The 21,917-nt window shown below is 35.1% G+C and overlaps 1 long non-coding RNA gene and 1 other non-coding gene across 3 annotated transcripts in view; one reads left to right on the top strand and one right to left on the bottom strand.

The window, feature by feature from the left end:
• The window catches only part of LOC129058067 (uncharacterized), a 195,069-nt gene that overhangs the window by 87,674 nt on the left and 85,478 nt on the right, over positions 1–21,917 (bottom strand). The window lies entirely within an intron of this gene.
• Positions 19,357–19,463, top strand: LOC112132435 (U6 spliceosomal RNA). Its single transcript, XR_002914207.1, has one exon. It is a non-coding gene; the product is annotated as a U6 spliceosomal RNA (small nuclear RNA).

Genomic DNA, 21,917 nt, shown 5'->3' with positions numbered 1-21,917 from the left:
CTTCATTAAATATGAAAAACCCTTGAGTCAAAGTTTGTCAATCAACTAAGTACAGTTTTAGAGCCACTCCTAGCTGCTTCTTAAAATAGAATTTCTGTTCAGTGTACTAATATTTATAAATTTGACGCAAATGTTATGTTTTACCCTCTTTGGTCTAATATTATGAGAAAACTCCCATACATATTCTTCAAATTTCTGCCAACAAAAACTGAGATTTTTTTTTTTCAAAAATTGGTGCAATTACACTGCGTATAAGTGATTTCTTCCCAGGTTAGATTTTCATATAAAAACAGGTGAATTGTTAATAACATTTGTATTGTTAATTCAATTTTTTTTTGTAAATTTTTCATCCACAATATCAAACTTTTAGTATAAATTTTATTTACAGCAGCCTTGGGGCTATTCAAGAAAATAAATAATTTTAGGGCAATTCCAGAAGCACTCTGGTTGTTTGACAACGACTTGAGCTGATTAAAATATTCAGCTTGACATTTTTCCTCCATAATCTTTCCAGTTAAGTCATAGGCAGCCACCCTAATGCTCCATTTATTCATTATTTACTCAACTATGATCAAGAGCAACAGACCCTTGGCTTTCCAAAATTTTGTCTTCAATGGGCACTTCATACCAGATAACTACAGCAAACAACATGAATGACTATTTTGCTACTGCCTACTTCTGACTACCAGTTTTCAATGTTTCACTAGCAATGAGGTTGTCTCTGTATTTAAATTCAATTAGATAAAATCACAAATCCTAGATGGCTATCATTGTAGATATGTTTCCTGACCTCATTCTTGATACCAATCACAATATCAGTCAATGTTCAGTTAGGGGGGAAACAAAGTTCCAAAAATTTTAAGTCTTGAAATTGGTTACAAAGCTTTTCGTATTGTCGAAAGACCAAATGGTAAAAATGATACTGGAAAAGCCAACAGGGGTAGAAGGACTTAACCCAAAGTTCAAGAAACTGTTACCAAGTTTGAGGCTGAATTACTAGAAAGCTGCTATTCCCTCTGTTCTTCTTGGAGGAACATAAGAACTTCCCATTTTACGAACAAATAACTGCCCTTTGAGCAAGACATCAGGGGCCTGCACACCCACTGACATTGTAAAAACTGTCACCAATGTGTTGGAACCCAAAGTTGCTCTCAGTTATCTGCTCAGGCCCACAGTCCCAGAGGATAGCATAGTGGAAGTTGGAAGGAAATGGTTCTTCTTCTTTCCTTCCAATATACTATCAGTGCCACCTGTAAGTTTAACCTAACAGGAAGCCAGCGAGCATAAAATTAGTTTTCAGTCTTCTAGTACCAGTGATAAAAGAGTATAAGTGGACAATGATAAACATGAGAGATAAGACACTATTGGGCACACAGAGAAAGAGTAATTCTTAGCTGGAATTTTATAAAAATCTTGTCATTGTTTCCAGTATATCCAAATAGTCTCACTAGTGTTGTATTCAGATACTACTATCTGTGTACTAGTACTATATGGGTACATTTAAAGCTCAAAAGCATTTAGTGGTTCTGATTTACAATTGTTATAAGTATTATTAGGTGTGACTGTGGCTAGTATCTGTGGTAAAAGAGAACTGAGTGAGTCTAGTTGCCTGGGAGGTTGAATCACAAGCCCTTTGTGGAGAACTAAAGACCTTGTTAGAGAAATTAAGGTTTACCGTAAATCATGCTAATCTTTAGTACACAGATGTATTTTCAACAGTGACTGCTATTCACAAAGACTAAAGAAGTAATATTTAGCAGAAATTTTGTCAATGAGGTTTGGACTAGCATCTTTATAAGTGATGTGAGATAATAAGAGACACTAGATTGGATGATCTAAAGTTCGTTTGCTTTAGTTTCTTATTTTTTCCCCTTCTTTCTTTAGACATAATTGTGGGAATGGTACTTTTATCTATTAGGAAATAAGGTCTTGCAACTGCAAGAAAAAAAAATTGCTGGGTGGAAAAGGATAGTCACAGTGAAAATTAATCAAAGCCCAGAAAATTAAAACTCTAAGAAATAGATTTTTGGAAGAAGTAGTGTTTCTTTCATTGGAATTTCATCTTAGTCTCTAGGTTTGGAATTTCCCTATGGAAGCTGCCTAAAGCTGAGAGAGGCTGGGGCTTCTATAACAAGATAATCAGCTTTTTGAAGGGAGACCTCTCCCAGTGTGGTTTAAAATCACGTCATGGCTTTTGGACAGCTGACATGAACTGACCAGTGTCCCAAAAAGGCAGAAACCAAAAAGCTTTTATTTTTTGTTTGTATTACATGTTCTCTGTGTATCCAATTCATTCCAAATATTTCTGAGCCTTAGCTGGCTCAGTCTATGACAGACTAAAGCATGAAGGAATCAAAATGTAACATTCAATGGGCTCAGGGTCTATTATTTTCTATTGATACAGTGGAAATGGAGCTTAGAAAATACATTTCTATATTATCTCTGGTATTTTATAATTGTATCAGGTGTACATTTTATAAATGTATCGGGTGTGGGGCTATTTTTGTGAACCTGATTGTTCTTGAGATTTTTGAATAATGGAAGGCATAAGAAACAGGATTAAATGAATCAAATTTGGATGTGCTGAAATGGCTACACCCATTTCAGTGAAAGTAACCCATGATGCAGATGCTGTAGAAGGAATCTGGACCACCCAGATATCTGAGTAAAAATATTTTAGAGATGGACAAAATAAGACAGTAAAAGAGAGAAGAGCAATGGACTTTGGTTACTTTGGGATTTTACTTTATCCAGAGAAGAGAAGTTTCATTTTAAGGACTTTAGTATCTCTGTGTGGTATCTGGAAGTTTTTCAACTTTGCTATTGAGTTGGAGTGGTAAGTATATAGGTGATTATAGCCTTTTGGGTTGGGGTATATACTGATCTGTTTTCACAAATGCTTAGACATGGAGGTTAGTGGCACTGGTTTAGCTGAAACTAAAGTGATAATGTGTTTCCCATTCACCGTTACTCATTGGGCTTCACTTGTTTAGAAAATGATGTCAGCAGAGAGGGAACTGGCAAAGCAGGATTTAGGCATATCAGAGATCTAGTCAAACCCTATCAATCACCATCAAACAGTACTGTTAACCCAACAGTTAACAGTAATGAATTCTGCTAAGAGTTCACAGAGGAGGAAAGATGAAGGTAAAGCAGATTACACATTCAGAAATTCGTTTCAGTAGAGAAGTGGTAATAAAAGCCAAATTAAATAGGTACATAAGTTATAAGAAAGTAGAAACAAGTCTATTAAAAGCCTTCATTAAGAATAGAAGTTTATGTAGAATAAGATTACAAAGAATGGTAGAAAGAACAAAACTTTTTCTTTCCTTTTTTTTTTTGCATGAGAACTTTCAAAAACATTTTTGGTTTTAGAAGAGAGACCTAGAAAGTGAGAATTTTAACATGCTGATGAGAAGATACCTGGTCTAATGAATGCTTGAAGAAAGTATTGAAGGAATTCATTAAAAGATAATTCAAAATCAAAAGATAAGCAATTATTCTTTAAGTCGGATAAAGGAAAAGAGAAAAAAACACATAGGGTAATGAAGGAGAGAATAAGCACGTCCTTCAGCAAGGAATTAAATGTTTAGTGCATGAGACAGTTTTAACTTTTAGAGGTGATAATGAGGTCAAGTATTATTAGTAAATTTCCTTTATAAATATTATTATATTTATTCTCTCCTTATTAAGGAAAAATTGTAATGGACAAAGTTTGAGTTATTTTTATTAATTGGAAAAATTTTGAGAAGCAAAGCATTAACTCATACTTATTACAACTGTTCTTGGGCACTGTAAGGTTAAGAAAGGGAAAAGATATTCTGAACAAGGGTTTTCATATTACTCTTCAGATTAAATAAATCCCAGTATCCCTTGCTGTAACACAAACAAATTGATTTAAAGGAAGATGATTATAAAGTAGAATTGAGCTTCCCATTTTATAAACACATGACACTGCACTATTCACAAGTCATGTTTTTCAAATTATTTGTGCTTTGAAAAAGTTTTGGGCAACATTTATTTTCTCCACACATCATGTATAAGCAGTATAATTTTGCTTATGATTTACAAAGTACTAATTTATTTCAAGAAAATAATGCATTTATAATAATTCAGTCTTATAAGAATATATTTTCTGTATAGTATTATTAATTACAGAGCTCTCCTATTCTAACCTAATTCCCTGACCGTGAGGTAGGCACTATTATCATCAGTTTGCAGATAAGGAAATGGGAACTGTGATGGTTAATATTGAGTGTCAACTTGACTGGAATGAAGGATGCAAAGTATTGATCCTGGGTGTGTCTGTGAGGCTGTTGCCAAAGGAGATTAACAGTTGAGTCATGGGCTGGGAAACACAGACCCACCCTTAATCTTGGTGGGTACCATCTAATCAGCTGCCAGTGTGGCCAGGATATAAAGCAAGCAGAAAAAAATGTGAAAAGGCTAAATTGGCCTCTGAGCCTACATCTCTCTCCCATGCTGGATGATTCCTGCCCTCAAACATTGGACTCCAAGTCCTTCAGCTTTGGGACTTAGACTGGCTTCGTTGCTCCTTAGCTTGCAGATGGCCTATTATGGGACGTTGTGATGATGTGAGTTAATACTACTTAATAAACTTCCTCTGGCTTTTTTTTTTTTTTTTTTTTTTTTTTTTTTTTTTTTTTTGAGATGGAGTCTTACTCTGTGGCCCAGACTGGAGTGCAATGGCACAATTTCAGCTCACTGCAACCTCCACCTCCCTGACTTAAGCGATTCTCCTGCCTCAGCCTCCCAAGAAGCTGGGATTATAGGCACCCAACACCACGCCTGGCTAATTCTTGTATTTTTAGTAGAGACAGGGTTTTACCATGTTGCTCAGGCTGGTCTTGAGCTCCTAACCTCAGGTGTTCCACCTGCCTTGGCCTCCCAAAGTGCTGGGATTAGAGGCATGAGCCACCACGCCTGGCCTCTAAACTTCCCTTTATATATACATCTATCCTATTAGTTCTGTCCCTCTAGAGAACCCTGACTAATACAGATTTTTGGTACCAAGAGTGGTTCTAGAGGAACAAAATACTAAGGATGGAGTTCTTTCATTGGTTTTGGGGTTTTTGGAGCTGGCTGCTTAATATGATTAGACCCCAAAATGCTAAGGACTCTACTTCTAATAGTGTGGAGAACACTAATAGTCCTTGGTGTGAATTGTTTAGAGAGTTATGCCAAATAAATGCATTTGACACTCCTGATTCACTGCTTGTGAGAGGCAAGGAGTTTAATGACTCTATATATAATACCTTTGACTATATGTAGAGAATGAAGGAACATAATGAAGTTGGTTGGTTGCTCCTAAGTTCACTGGACAAAGTGATGAAAGAAAATGAACTCAGCGATTCTAACTCCTGGCTTCAGAAGCAGATACCGAGCTTCAAATCTGCTAGGATTGCCCTGAGTCTTATCTCCTGTAGAGAAAGAGCTGAAATTGTGGAAAGGCAGACACAAACTCTCATCATGTGAGTGGCTGACCTGCAATGAAAGGTGCATGCCGAGCCTCACCAGGTGTCTACTGTTGAAGTGAAGGCATTGATTGGAAAAGAATGGGATCCTGCAACTTGCAACAGGGACATGTAAAAGGATTCTGATGAAGCGGGGGACACTGAGTTTTTAAACTCTGATGAACCATTTCTGCAAGAACAAACAGCTTCCCCATCCAAGTAGAGGCAACATCCTCTCCAACCCATGCTGCCATCAGACTGTCCACCCTTGTCTAAGGAGATAAACTCTGTTATGCCTGAGGCAAGAGTGATGGCCTCCCCTGAGACAGTTATCAGGCAAGATAATGTTGATTCTCCTTAGGAGCCACACACAACACCTCTGTTTGCTTCTAGACCTATAACTAGACTAAAGTCCTGGTGGGCCCCTAGAGGTGAGGTACAGAATGTGACCCATGAGGAGGTGTGCTACACTCAAAGAACTGCTTGAGTTTTCAAATTTATATCAGAAGAAATCTGGAGAACAGGCATGGGGATGGATATTAAGGGTGTGGGATGATGGTGAAAGAACATAGAGTTGGATAAGGCTGAACTTATTGATTTGGGCCCACTAAGTTGGGATTCTGCATTTAATGTTGCAGCTTGGAGAGTTAAAAAAGGTTCTAATAGTTTATTTGCTTGGTTAGCTGAAATATGGATTAAAAGATGGCCCACATGAGTGAACTGGAAATGCCTGATATCCCTTGGTTAATGTAGGGAAGGGATCCAAAGGCTTAGGGAGATCGGGATGGTGGAGTGGATTAGTCTCTTTAAACCTACTTATCCCAGCTGGGAAGGTCCAGCAGATATACCCTTGACCAATGCTTTACAAAATAGATTTAGCAGAAATCTTGCAAGCCAGAATGGAAAATGCTATATTCAAAGTGCTAAAGTTAAAAAAAAACAAACTAGCAAATTGGAATGGTATGTCTGGCAAAAATTTCCCTCAAAAATGAAGAAGAGTGGGAGTCAGAGCAAGATGGCAGAATGCAAGTCTCCATTGATTGTCCCACTCAGAAGGACACCAATTTAACAACTACAAAAGAAAAGCACCTTCACAAGCACTGAAATTCAGTACTCACAGTATCTGATTTTAACTTCACATCACTGAAAGGGGCACAGAAGGGGAAGAAAAAAACAGTTGAACCTCCAATATCATCCACCCCACACAACCTCAGTTCTTCACTCCTCCACAGTGGTGGCATGATGTGGAAAGCATTTCTGTGCATTGGGTTAGGGAATATTTCCAAATTCATTCTATGAATCCAGTATTACCCTGATACCAAAACCACACAAACACACTTCAAAAAAAGAAAACTACTGGTCAATGCGCTGTTGAATATTTATGCAAAAAGCCTCAACAAAATACAAGCAAACTGAATTCAACAATACACTAAGTAAAGATCATTTATCATGATCAAACAAGACTTATCCCTGGGATGCAAGGAAGGAAGGTGATTATCATTTATCATGATCAAACAAGACTTATCCCTGGGGTGCAACATACACAAATCAATCACTATGATACATCGCATCAACAGAATGAAAGACAAAAACTATGTGATCATTTCAATTGGTGCTGAAAAAACATTGGATAAAATTCAACATCCCTTCATGATAAAAATTGTCAAACAACTGGGTATAGAAGGAACATATCTCAACATAATAAAAGCCACATATGATAGACCCCCAGCTAGTATCATATTGAAAGGGGAAAAACTGAAAGGCTTTCCCCTGACATCTGAAACGTGGCAAAAATACCCACTTTCACCACTGTTATTCAACATAGTACTGGGAGTCCTAGTTAGAGCAATCAGACAAGAGAAATAAATAAAGGGCATCCAAACTGGAGTGGAATAAGTCAAATTATCCTTGTTTGCAGATAATATAATCTTTTATTTAAAAAAAACCTAAAGACTCCACAAGAAAACTATAAGAACTCATCAATTCAGTAAAGTTGCAGGATACAAAATCAACATACAAAAATCATAGCATTTCTGTATACTAATGGTAAAAAATAAATAAATAAATAAATAAGAGGAATCCCATTTACAGTAGCCACAAATAAAATAAAAAACCTAGGGATTAACCTAACCAAAGAAGTGAAGGATCTCTATGATAAAAACTATAAAATACTGATGAAAGAAACTGAAGTGGACACCAAAAGGTAAAAGATATTCCATGTTCATGGATTGGAAGATTCAATATCATCAAAATGTCCATACTACCCAAAGTAATCTACAGTTTCAGTACAATCCTTATCAAAATACAAAGGACATTCTTCACAGAAATTTAAAAAAAAATCCTAAAATTTATATGTAACATCAAAAGACCCAGAATAACCAAAGCTATTTTAAGCAAAAAGAACAAAGCTGGATGAATCACATTACCTGACTTCAAATCTGGTGCTATAGCAACCAGAACAGGAGGGTATTGGCATAAAAACAGTTACATAGGTACCAGCATAAAAATTAAAAACACACCAAAAAATAATATAGAAAAACCAAAGAAATAGAATAGAAAACCCATAAACAAATCCACACAGCTACAGTGAACTCATAGTTAACAATGGTGCCAAGAATATACATTGAAGAAAAGATAGTCTCTTCAATAAATGGTACAGAGAAAACTAGATATCAATATGTAGAAGAATTGAACTTGACACCACTCTTTCACCATATACAAAAATCATATTAAAATGGATTAAAGATGTAAATATAAGATCTCACAGTATAAAACTACTATAAGAAAACATTGGGGAAAATCTCTAGCACATTGGTCTGGGCAAAAATTTCCTGAATAATACCCCACAAGCACAGAGAACCAAAGCAAAAATGGAAAAATGAGATCACACTAAGTTAAAAAGCTTCTGGACAGCAAAGGAAACAATCAAGAAAGTGAAGAGACAACCCATAAAATGGGAGAAAAAAATTGCAAACTACCCATCTGACAAGGGACTAGTAACAGAATACAAAAGAAGCACAAACAACTCTATAGGCAAAAGTCTAATATTCCAATCAAAAATGGGCAAAAAAAGTGAATAGGCATTTCTCAAATGAAGACATACACATGATAAACAGGCACATGAAATGATGCTCAACGTCACTGAACACAAGAGAAATGTAAATCAAAACCACAATGACATATCATCTCACAGCAGTTAAAATGGCTTATATGCAAAAGTCGGATAATAACAAATGCTGGGAAGGATATGGAGAAAAGGGAACTCTTGTACATTATTGACGGGAATATAAATTATTACAACCACTATTGAGAAGAATTTGAAGGTTGCTCAAAAAAGCTAAAAATTGAGCCACCATATGATCCAGCAATCCCACTGCTGGGTTCCTACTCAAAAGAAAGGAAATTAGTAAATGAAAGAGATATCTGCACATCCATGTTTGTTGCAGCACTGTTCACAATAGGTAAGATTTGAAAGCAACATAAGTGTCCGTCAAAAGATGAATGAAAATAGTACTCTAAAAGAAAAGAATTAGATCCTGTCATTTGCAAAAAACATGGGTGGAATGAAAGAGTATTATGTTAAGTGAAATAAGCCAGGCACAGAAAGACAAACGTCCTATGTTCTCACCTATTTGTTGGATCTAAACATCACAGTAATTGAGCTCATGGAGATAGAGAGTAGAAGGATGATTACCAGAGCTGGGAAAAGTAGTAGGGGAAATCAATAACAGAAGGATAACTGGGAAAAAAATAAATGTGGGGAAATTAGCCAACATACTCTTGAATAATGATTGGGTCAAAGAAGAAATCAAAAGAAAATTTAGAAAATATCTTGTATGTAACATCAAATTATATGTAACATCAAATTATATGTAACATCAAAAGACCCACAGTAACCAAAGCTATTCAAAGCTAAACAAAGATGAAAGCACAACATATCAAAATTTATGGAATACAGCAAAAGCAGTACTAAAAGAGAAGTCACAGTGATAAACACCTACCTAAGAAAAGGACCAGCCTGGGGAACATGGCAAGACCTTCTCTCTACCAAAAATTAAAAAAATTAGCCAGCCATGGTGGTACACACTTGTATTCTCAGCTACTTGGGAGACTGAAGTGGCAGGATCACTTGAGTCCACAAGTTCTAGGTTCTAGTGAGCTTTGATCATGCCACTGCAATCCAGTCTGGGCAACAAAGTGAGACCCCATCTCCAAAAAGAAAACAGGAAGAAAAGAAAAAATACATAAAATGGCAAATTAAATAAAAAAAAAACTAAACACAAATTTTAGCAGAAGGAAGAAAATAAAGATTAGACTTACATAAGTAAAATAGTGACTAAAAGAAAATTGAAAAAACTAATAAAATCCAAAGTTGAATTTTTAAAAACATAAAAAAATTTTAAAATTAACAGTGATTATCTCTGAGTGGATTAGATTATAAATTAAAAAAAAAAAATTTAAGAATGCCTTAGCTGAACTAAGAAAAATAGAGAAGCCTTAAATAAATAAATTCAGAAATGATAGACATTACAACTTACTCTACAGAAATAAAAAGGATTATAAGAGACTAGCATGGATAATTATTCTCCAACAAATTAGATAACCCAGAAGAAATAAATTTTTAGAAATATACAATCTACCAAGACTAAGTAATGACTAAATAAAAATTGAACAGACCTATAACTAGTAATTACATAGAATCAGTAATAAAAAAATCTCCAACAAAGAGAAGCTCAAGAACTGATAGCTTCACTGGTGAATTCTAACAAATATTTAATAAACTAATGCCAATTATTTTCTTCCAAACCCTTTCAAAAAATTGAAGAGGAGAAAACACTTCCAAACTCATTTGATAGAGCAAGCATCATCCTGATATCAAAGCCAGACGAAGCCACTATAAGAAAATTACAGGTCAATATCTCTAATGAAAAAAGACATACAAATACTCAACAAAATAGATCAAACTGAATTTAAGAGTATGTTGAAAGGATCACACATCTTGATCAAGTAAGATATATCCCTGGGATGCAAGGATGGTTCGACATACAAAAATCAACATGATATACCATATTAATGAAGAATTTTTAAAAATCACATAATGATATAAATAGATGCTAAAAAAATTAACATAATGTAATACCCTTTAATGATAAAAAATTCAACAAACTAGGAGGAGAAATAAACTAGTTCAATGTAATAAAGGCCATATATAAAAAGCCCACAGCTAACATCAAACTCAAGATTAATTCTGAAAGCCTTTCTTCTAAGATGAAGAACTGCCCTTCTAAGATGAAGAACTGCCCTTCTAAGATGAAGATGCCCACTCTAGCCACTTTTATTCAACAGGAAGTCAATAGGGAAAAAAAGGGCATCTCAAAAAAAAAATAAAATTGCCCCTGCTGCTCTGCCAGAGCACACTCTCCTACAGTCCCCCAACACCTTGTGTTGGCATGCACAAGCAGACCTATCACCCTGCCCTGACTAGTACACACAAGCACGCACCCCACCACACCCACCACTGTCGGTGTGAGTGCATGGGCACAAACACCATTGCCACTCTTGCACCGGCAGTCACAGATGCTGCTGCCTAGCCTTGGTTGGTGCCCTACCCAGTTGATGCTTGAAGACCCTGCCAAGTCACTGCCACCACTAATGCACACTTGTATACAGATGCTGCTGCCCAACCCCATCAAAGAACTTTTGATGATATCTCCCATTACAGTACTGTTGACATGGAGTGGAAACACCTTGACCCCTCCAGCTCAGCAGGTACTTAACCCAGAGGGGCCAGAGAACAGAGCTTTGGGCTGGTACCAACCCCTCAAAGTTAAAGCATACAGCCTAGGGGTACTCAGCTGAGCCTTATCCTCTGAAATCTTGAAGCCAGTTGACTGAACCCACTTTATATGACAGTCACTCCCTCAAGGGTATCAAAGAATATAAAGCAAAATTCCTATCCAAAGGACAGCAACTTCAAAGATTAAAGGAACATCAGCCCACACAGAAGAAAGAACCAACACAAGAACTCAAGAAACTAAAAAAGCCAGAGTATCTTCTTACCTGCAAGCAACTGCACTAGTTCCCCAACAATGGTTCTTAACCAGGCTGAAATGACAGACACAGAATTTGAAATATGAATAGGAATCAAGATCATTGAGATTTAAATGAAAGTTGAAACCCAATCGAGGGAATCTAAGGAACCCAATAAAACAATATAAGAGCTGAAGTGGAATACACTCATTTTAAGAAAGAACCAAACTGATCTGATCGAGTTGAAAAACTCACTCGAAAAATTTCATAATGTAATCAGAAGTATTAACAACAAAATAGACAAAGATTAAAAATCTCAGAGCTCACACACACAAAAAAACTGGCTCTTTGAATCAACTCAGACAAAATAAAAATAAAAATAAAAAAGAATAAATGAAGCCTCTGGGAAATACGGGTTATGTAAAGACCCCAAGCATGCTACTCATTGGCATCCCTGTAAAAAGAGGGACTTCGAAAACATATTTCAAGATACTGTCCATGAAAACTTCCCCAGCTTCACTAGAGAGGTTGATGTTCAAATTTAGGAAATGCAGAGAATCCCTACGAGATACCATATGAGATAACCATCCTCAAGACACACAGATATCAAATCCTCCAGGGTCAAAATGGAAGAAAAAATTTTAAAGGCAGCCAGAGAGAAGAAACAGGTTGCATGAAAGGGAGCTCTATCAAGCTAAAAGCAGATTTTTCACCAGCAACTCTGAGCCAGAAGACATCAGGGGCCTATACTCAGCATTCTTCCCCTCACCAACTTTATAATGGGATTACATATATTTTTTTCCTGTTGAGTTGTTTGAGTTCCTTGTAGACGATGGATATTAGTCCTGTGTTGAATGAATAGTTCACAAATATTTTCTTCCTTTCAAGAGGTTGTCTCTTCACTCCATTGATTGTTGTCCATATGCTTTTTAGTTTAATATAGTCCCATTTATCAGTTTTTGTTTTTGTTGCCTGTGCTTTTTGAGGTGTTAATCATAAAATATTTACCTAGAACAATGTCCAGGAGAGTTTTCCCTGTTTTCTTCTAGTATGTTTATAATTTCAGGTCTTAAATTTATGTCTTTAATTCATTTGAATTGATTTTTGCAAATGGTGAGAGACAAGGTACAGTTCCATTCTTCTGCATGTGACTATCCAAATTTTCCCAGAACCATTTACTCAAGAGGGTGTCCTTTTCCCAGTGTAAGTTCTTGTTAGCTTTTCCAAAAATCAGTTGGCTCTCGATGTGTGGCTTTATTTGTGTGTTCTCTATTCTGCTCCATTGGTCTATGTGTCTATTCTTATACCAATATCATGCTGTTTTGGCTAGATAGCCTTGCCACATATTTTGAAGTCAGGTAATGTGATGCCTCCAATGTAGTTATTTTTGTTTAGAACTGCTTTGATGATTCAGGCTCTTTTATGATTCCATATGAATTTCAGGCCTTTTTTCTGATTTTGTGAAGAATGATGTTGGTATTTTGACAAAGATTGCATTAAATCCATAGACTGCTTTGGGCAATATGGTCATTTTATTGATATTAATTCTTCTAAAACATGAGCATCAAATCTTTTTCCATTCGTTTGTGTCATATTCAATTTCTTTCATCAGTATTTTGTGGTTTTCCTTATAGAGGCCTTTCACTTCCTTGGTCAAAATTATTCCTAAGTATTTTGTTACTTTTTCATAGCTACTGTACATGGGGTTGCTTTCTTGATGTCTTTGTTGGCTAGATCGTTATTTGAATATAGAAATATTACTAATTTTTTTACACTGATTTTGTATCCTGCAACTTTACTGAAGTCATTCACCACATCTTCAGTTTTTTTTTTGGGTGGAGTCTTTAGGTTTTTCTAGATATAATCTAAATATAAATAAATATAATTAGAAATGGCAAAGGAAACATTGCCACTGACCCTGCAGAAACAGGAAAACACCCTTGGAGACTATTACAAACACTTCTATGAACACAAACGAGAAAACTTAGAAGAAACGGATAAAATCCTAGAAACATGCAACCTCCCAAGATTGAAAAAGGAAGAAACTGAAACACCTAACTGACAAATAACAAGTTCTGAAATTTAATCATAACAAAAGGCCTACTCACCAGAGAAAATCTGGACCAGATGTATTTGCAGCTGAATTCTACCAGACAATAAGGAAGATATGATATAAATTCTATTGAAATTATTCTAAAAAATAGAGCAGGAGGATTTCCTCCCTAACTCATTCTATGAGGCTAGGATCATTCTGATACCAAAATTTGGCAGAGGCACAATGAAAAAAGAAAACTTCAGGTCAATATTCCTAATGAACATAGATGGAAAAATTCTCAACAAAATACTAGCAAACTGATTCCATCAGTAATTCAAAAAGTAATCCCCCATGATCAAGTAGGCTTTATTCTTGGGATGCAAGGTTGATTCCAGATATGCCAATCAATAAATGGTATTAATCACATAAACAGAACTAACAACAAAACCATATGATTATCTAAATAGATGCAGAAAAACTTTTGATAAAATTCAACATCACTTCATGTTAAGAACCCTCAACAAAGTAGGCATTAAAGGAATATACATAAAAATAAGAAGCATCTATGACAAACCCACAGCCAACATCATACTGAATGGGCAAAAACTGGAAGCATTCCCCTTGAGAACTGGAACAAGACAAGAATGCTCACTCTCACCACTCCTATTCAACATAGTAGCAGAAGTTGCAGCCAGAGCAATCAGGCTAAACAAGGAAGTAAAATGCATCCAAATAGGAAGAGAGGTAGTTGAAATATCTCTCTTCACAGATGATAGAATTTTATATGTAGAAAACTCCATAGTCTCTGCCCAAAGCTCCTAGATCTTTTAAACAAATTCAGCAAAGGTTCAGGATACAAGTGTACAAAAATGAGAAGCATTTCCATACACCAACAATATCCAAGCTAAGAAGCACGCATGCACACACACACACACACACATGCACACACCAGAAATAGAGCTAACCAGGGAGGTGAAAAAGCTCTATAATGAGAATTAAGAAACATTGCTGAAAGAAATTAGGAATGACACAAACAAATGGAAACACATTTCATTCTCATAGATAAAAAGAATCAGTATTGTTAAAATGGTCATGCTTCCCAAAGCAATGTACAGAATCAATGCTATACCTACAACAATACTGATGACATTTTTTACAAAATTCTAAAATGCATATAGAACCACAAAAGAGCCTGAATGGTCAAAGCAATTCTAAGCAAAAAGAACAAAGCTAAGCCATCCCATTACCTGATTTCAAACTATAATAAAAGGATACAGAAACCAAAACAGCATGGTACTAGTACAAGAACAGACACATAGACCAATGGAATAGACTAGAGAACCTAGAAATAATGCTGCACACCTACAACTGTCTGATCTTTGACAAACCTGACAAAAATAAGCAATGGAGAAAGGACTCCCTATTTAATAAATGGTGCTGGGTTAACTGGCTAGTCATATGCAAAAGATTGAAACTGGACCCCTTCCTTATACCATATACAATAATTAACTCAAGATAGATTGAAGACTTAAAGTTAAAACTAAAAACCCTTGAAGACAACTATATTATTTTGTTCTTACATTGCTATAAATAAATACCTAAGACTGGGTAATTTATAAAGGAAGGAGGTTTAATAGCCTCATTCCACATGGCTGGGAAGGCCTCAGGAAATTTACAATCATAGTGGAAGGGGAAGAGGCACGTCTTACATGGCACAGTTGAAAAAGAGAGAGAGCACATGTAGGAGGAATTCTCAAATGCTTATGAAACCATTAGATCCCATGAGAACTCACTCACTATCATGAGAACAGCATGGGGGAAATTGCCTCTATGATCCAATCACCTTCCACCAGGTACCACCCTTGACATGTGGGAATTATGGGGATTATAATTCAAGGTGAGATTTGGGTGGGGACACAGGGCCTAACTATATGAATAACCTAAGAAATTCCATTCTGAACATAGAACCTGGCAAAAATTTTATGATGAACATACTAAACATAATTGCAACAAGAAAGAAAACTGACCAATGTTACCTAAATAAAGAGTTTCCGCACAACAAAATATAAACTATCAATGTAGTAAACAGACAACTTACAGAATGGGAGAAAATATTTTGCAAACTGTGCATCTGACAAAGGTCTAATATCCAGAATGTATAAGGAACTTTAACAAATTTACAAGCAGAAAACAACCCCTTTATAAAAAAAAAAGGACATGAACAGACACTTCTCAAGAGAAGACACATGTGACCAAAAAGCATTATGAGTGCTCAGCATTACTAATCATTAGAGAAATGCAAATCAAAACCACAATGAGATAGTATCTCACCTCAGTCAGAATGGCTATTATAACAAAGTCAAAAATTAATATATGCTGGCAAGGTTGAAGAGAAAAGAGAATGGTTATGTACTGCTTGGTAGAGTCTAAATTATTTCAGCCATCATGGGAAGCATTTTGAAGACTTCTCAAAGAACTTAATACAGAACTACCATCTGACCCAGAAAATGCATTATTGGATATATACCCAAAGGTAAATAAATTGTTATACCATAAAGACACATGCAGGTGTATGCTCATTGCAGCATTGTTCTCAATAACTAATACATGGAATCAACCTAGATGCCCAACAGCGATTCAATAAAGAAAATGTGGTACATGTGGTACCTATACAGCATGGAACACTATCCATCAAAAAAAAGAATACCATCATGCCTTTTGTTTATAGCAACATGGATGCCGCTGCCGGCCATTTTCCTAAGTGAATTAATGTAAGAACAGTAACCAAATACAGCATGTTCTCACTTATAAGTGGGAGCTAAACATTGGGTACATATGGACACAAAGAAGGGAATAATATACACTGGGGCCTATTTGAGGGTAGAGGATAAAAAAAACTATCTATCAGGACTATGCTTATTAGCATAGTTATATGGGTAAGTTGCATGTACACCAACCCCTGCAACATGCAACTTACCCATATAACAAACCTGCATATGTGCCCCCAAACCTAAGTCCCTGTTTGCAGATGACATGATCTCATATATAGAAAACTCTAAAGACTTTTTAAAATCCTGTTAGAAATAATAAACAAATTCAGTAAACTTTCAGGATACAAAATCAACATACAAATATCAGTTGTATTTCTTGCAACAACAACAAAAAAATCTAAAAGGGAAATTTAAAAAGTAGTCCTATTTACATTAGCATCCAAAAAGAAGTAATTAAGGGTAAACTTATCCAGGGATGTGAAAAGCTTGCATATTGAAAATTACAAAACATTGTTCAAAGAATAAAGAAGACATAGGTAAATGGAAGGACATACTGTGTGGCTTGGAAGACTTAATATTGCTAAAATGTTCTTATTACATAAAGCAATGTACAATGTCAATGCAACCCCTATCAAAATCTCAATGACTTTTTTTTCAGAAATAGAAAAAAAATACTAAATTTAATATGGAAACATGAAGAATCCCATAGAGCCAAAACAATCTTGAGAAAGAACAATCCTGGAAGCCCCACACTTCTGAAATTCAATACATATGACAAGACTGTAGTAATCAAGAGTATAGTACTGGCATAAAGATAGACATGTAATCCAATCAAATAGAATAGAGAGCACAGAAATAAACCCACACATGTATAGTCAAATGACCTCCAACAAAGATACCAAGAATACACAATGGGGAAAGGATAGTCTTTTCTATAAATAGATTTGGTAAAGTTGAATATCTACATGCAAAAATGAAAATGGAATTTTATCGTCTGCTATACACAAAAATCAAGTCTAAGTGGATTAAAGACATAAGACCTAAAGCCATAAAACTCCTAGAAGAAAACATGAAGGCAAGTCTTTATAACACTATATTGGCATCAAATAGTTGGATGTAACATGAAAACCACAAGCAACAAACACAAAAATAGACAATTTGGAATATGTCAATCTAAAATTTTATGTGCAGCAAAGGAAACAATCAACAGAGTGAAAAGGCAACCTACAGAATGAGAGAAGATATTTCTAAACTGTATAAGTGGTTAATATCCAAAATATACAAGAAAACCATACAACTCAATTAAAAATACACAAAATAAGTATATGAATAGACATTTCTTCAAAGAAGACATACAAATGGCAACATGTATATGAAAAGATTCTCAATTATCACTAATCAACAAGGAAATGAAACAGAAAACAATAGTGAGATATCACCTCACATCTGATAGGATGGGCATTTAAGAAAATAGAAAATAACAAATGTGGGATATTTTTGAGTTTTTGTTGTTTGTTCATTTGTTTTTAACAAGATGAAGATTAGAGGCTTTTATCAAGTTTCAACCACTTGGAAATAGCAAAATACTATGTAAAGATCAAGCCTGTGAGCTTCAATTCAAGAAGGAAAATGAGAATTTACCAGAAGAGCAAAGGACACTTCAGATCCCAGGGAGGAGAAAGTGGGAAAAGAGTGTTCATCTGAGAAAAATCAGCCCTCTTCCTAAGGCAATAGAGAGTTTCTCCCAGTAAACAGGATAATATATGTACCAATCTGCATTAGCTGCAGCCAAATCTTACCTATAAGTACCACCTACTGGTCTGGAGGTTGAATGGCACAACACAGTAGAAAATCTGCTGACACAAGTGCACAGCACTAGAGAATGAGATAAGCTTCCTGTGACTTCTGTCATCCTAGCCCCACTAGAGGCTATGAGCCTGCCCACATGTCCCATACATCACAACTGGAATCAGTATTTGAAAAAAACACCACAAAAGGCTATCTGCAACTAAGAAACTTATAGAGACTCTTTGCTGCTGAAAGTACCCAGAACCAAAGCCAAAAGACCCTATACAACATACATTATATATATATAATATATGTATATATATGTATATATATGTGTGTATATATACTATATATGTATATATATATGTGCACATATATATATAAGCAGATAAGATTAGGAGCCTATTTTTAGTCTCTTTATGTATAAAAGATGCCAGTCAAGGATTTCATATCTTACCAAACAAAGCTTCAAAAATGAAGCAAAACTAAAGTCTTTCCCAGAAAAATAACTACAAAGAAAATGTATTACCGTTAGACTAGTCAAACGAAAATACTCAAAGAATTTGTAACATGGAAACAAAAGGATGATATTCACTATCATAACAGGATACATAACTACAAAGCTCACAGCTCTTATAAAGCAATCACACGGTTCAAACTCCAAGGCAACTAGCTAGCAACACTATGACAGGAACAAAACCTTTCATATCAATATTACTCTTGAATATAAATGGCCTAAATGCTTTACCTAAAACATACAAAATGGCAAATTGTATTTTAAAGAAAAAAAGACACAACAACTTGCTACCTACAAGATAGCTACTCTTGGCTAAATACTACAGACAAAGTAAAGGGGTAAAAAAAGACATATTATGCAAATGGAAAACAAAAATGAGCATGACCAGCCATCTTCATATCACGTAAGACAGACTATAAACAAATATCAGTAAAATTTATAGAAAGTAGGATATTAGATAATGATGAAGGGTTCAATACAAGAAGAATATTTAGCTATTCTAAATATATATGCATCCAACATTGGAGCATCCAGTTTCATAAAACAAATACAACTAGACCAGGAAAACAGATTGATAGCAATAAAATAATAGTGAGTAACTCAACACCCTACTGATATCACCAGATTATTGGGGCAGAAAATCAACAAAGGAACTCTGGACATAAGTGACTATAGAGCAAATGAACCTTACAAAATTGATGTACGAAAGTCAGTAGCATTTTTATACATCAATAATGTTTGGTGCTCTCTCCAGTAGCACATATACTAAAATTAGAATGATACAGGAAAGATTAGCATGGTCCCCATGCGAGGAGAATATGCAAACTCATGAAACTTTTCCTATTTAAAAAAAGTAATATTTGGGCTGAGACCCAAATCAAGAACTCAGTCACATTTACAATAGTCACAAATAGATGAAATACGTATAAACATATTTAAGCAAGGAAGTGAAAGATTTCTACAAAGAAAACTACAAAGCACTGAGGAAAGAAATCATAGATGACAAACAAATGGAAAACATTCCCTGCTCATGGGTTGGAAGAATTGATATCATTAAAATGATAACACTGCCCAAAATAATCCACAGAGTCAACACAATCCCTATCAAATTACCAACATCATTTTTCATGGAATTAGAAAAAAACAGTCCTAAAGTTCACACAAAACCAAAAAAGAGCCCAAAGAGCCAAAGAATTACTAAACAAGAAAAACACATCCAGAGGCATCACATTGCCTGACTTCAAATTATACTACAAGGATTTAGTAACTAAAACAATGTGGTACTGGTACAAAAAGAGACGCATAGATCAGTGGAACAGAATAAAGAACCCAGAAATAAAGCCACATACCTACAACCAACTGATCATCAGTAAAGTTCACAAAAATAACAAATCTGAAAAGGACATCCTATTCAAAAAATGTTGTTGGGAAAATTGGCTAGCCATAGGCAGAAGAATGAAAATCGACCCTTATCTCTCACATTATACAAAAATTAAATCAATATGGATGAAAGACTTAAAAGTAAGACCTGAAGCTATACAAATTCTAGAAGAAAGCTAGAAAAAAACTCCTCTGGAGATTGGTCTGGGCAAATAACTTATTATGAATAGCCCAAAATCAAATGAAACAAAAATAAAAATAGACATGGGATTTAATTAAACTAAAAGCCTTCTGTACAACAAAAGAAATAATCAACAGAGTAAACAGACAACCTACAGAATGGGAGAAATATTTGCAAATTATGCCTCTCACAAAGGACTAATATCCAGAATCTATAAGGAATTCAAAATCTCAATAAGATACAAACAACAAACCCCATTAAAAACTAGCAAAGACATGAACAGACATTTATCAAAAGAAGAAATAATAAGTGAAAAACAAACATAAAAATTGCTCAACATCATTAAACATCAGAGAAATATAAGTTAAAACCACAATAAGATATTATCTCACAACAGTCAGAATGACTAGAATTAAAAGTCAAATATAACAGATGTTGGCATGTATGCAGAGAAAAGGGAATGCTCATACACTGTTGGTGGGAATGCAAATTAGTTCAACCTATACAGAAAACAATATGGAGGTATCTCAAAGAACTGAAAATAGAACTCCATTCAACTCAGCAATTCCAACACTGGGTATTTATTCAAAGAAAAATAAATTATTGTATACAAAAGATACCTGCACTTGTATGTTCATCACAGCACTATTCACAATAGGAGAGTCATAGAACCAACCTAAGTGTCTATCCAATGGTTGACTGGATAAAGAAAATGTCTTTGTGTGTGTGTGTGTGTGTGTGGTGTGTGTGTGTGTGTGTGTGTGTATCACATTTAATATGGCATATCACATCAATAAATGTTGGTATTTATTGATGTAATATACATATATATGTATATGTATTATATATATATTAAATACCATGTATACTCACACATACACACAAACACACGCATACACACATAAAATGGAATACCACATAGCCATAAAAAAGAATGAATGTCCTTTGCAGCAACATGGATGGAGCTGGAGGCCATTATCTCAAGTGAACTAGCTCAGAAACAGAAAATCAAATACTACATGTTCTCATTTATAAATCAGTGCTAAACAACGGGTGCACATGGATGTAAAGGTGGAAGTGATATATACTGGTTACTCCAAAACAGGGGAGGGTGGGAGGACAGGGAAGACTGAAAAATTGCCTATTGGGTACAACATTCACTATTTGGGTAATGGGTGAATTAGAAGCACAATCTCCACCAGCACATAATATAACAGTGTAACAAACACTCACATGTAATCTCTTCATCTAAATTAAAATATTTTAAAAAAAGAAAAGAAAATAACAAGTGTTGCTGAGGATGTGGAGAAATTGGAACCCTTCTGCACTGTTGGTGGGAAAGTAAATGGTGCAGCTGCTTTGAAAAACAGTACTAAGTTTCCTCAAAATTTTAAAAATAGAACTACCATATGATTCAGCAATCTCACTTCAAGGTATTGATCTAAATGAATTGAGATCAGGATCTCAAAGAGTTAGCTGTGCTCCCATGTTCATTGCAGCATTAGTCATAATAGCCAAGATGTGGACTCAACCTAATTGTCCATCAACAGATGAGTGGATAAATAAAATATGGTAAATATATACAATGGAATATTATTCAGTTTTATAAAGGAAGGAAATTCTGTCATATGCTACAATATGAATGAAACTTTAGGACATTATACTAAGTGAAACAGGCCAGTCACGTAAGGAGAATGATGCATGATTACACTTACATGGGATATTTAAAGTGGTCAAACTC

This window comes from Pongo abelii, chromosome 11 (assembly GCF_028885655.2).
Source record: "Pongo abelii isolate AG06213 chromosome 11, NHGRI_mPonAbe1-v2.0_pri, whole genome shotgun sequence".
Taxonomy (NCBI): Eukaryota; Metazoa; Chordata; class Mammalia; order Primates; family Hominidae; genus Pongo; species Pongo abelii.
This window is presented reverse-complemented; position numbering and strand designations above follow the sequence as displayed.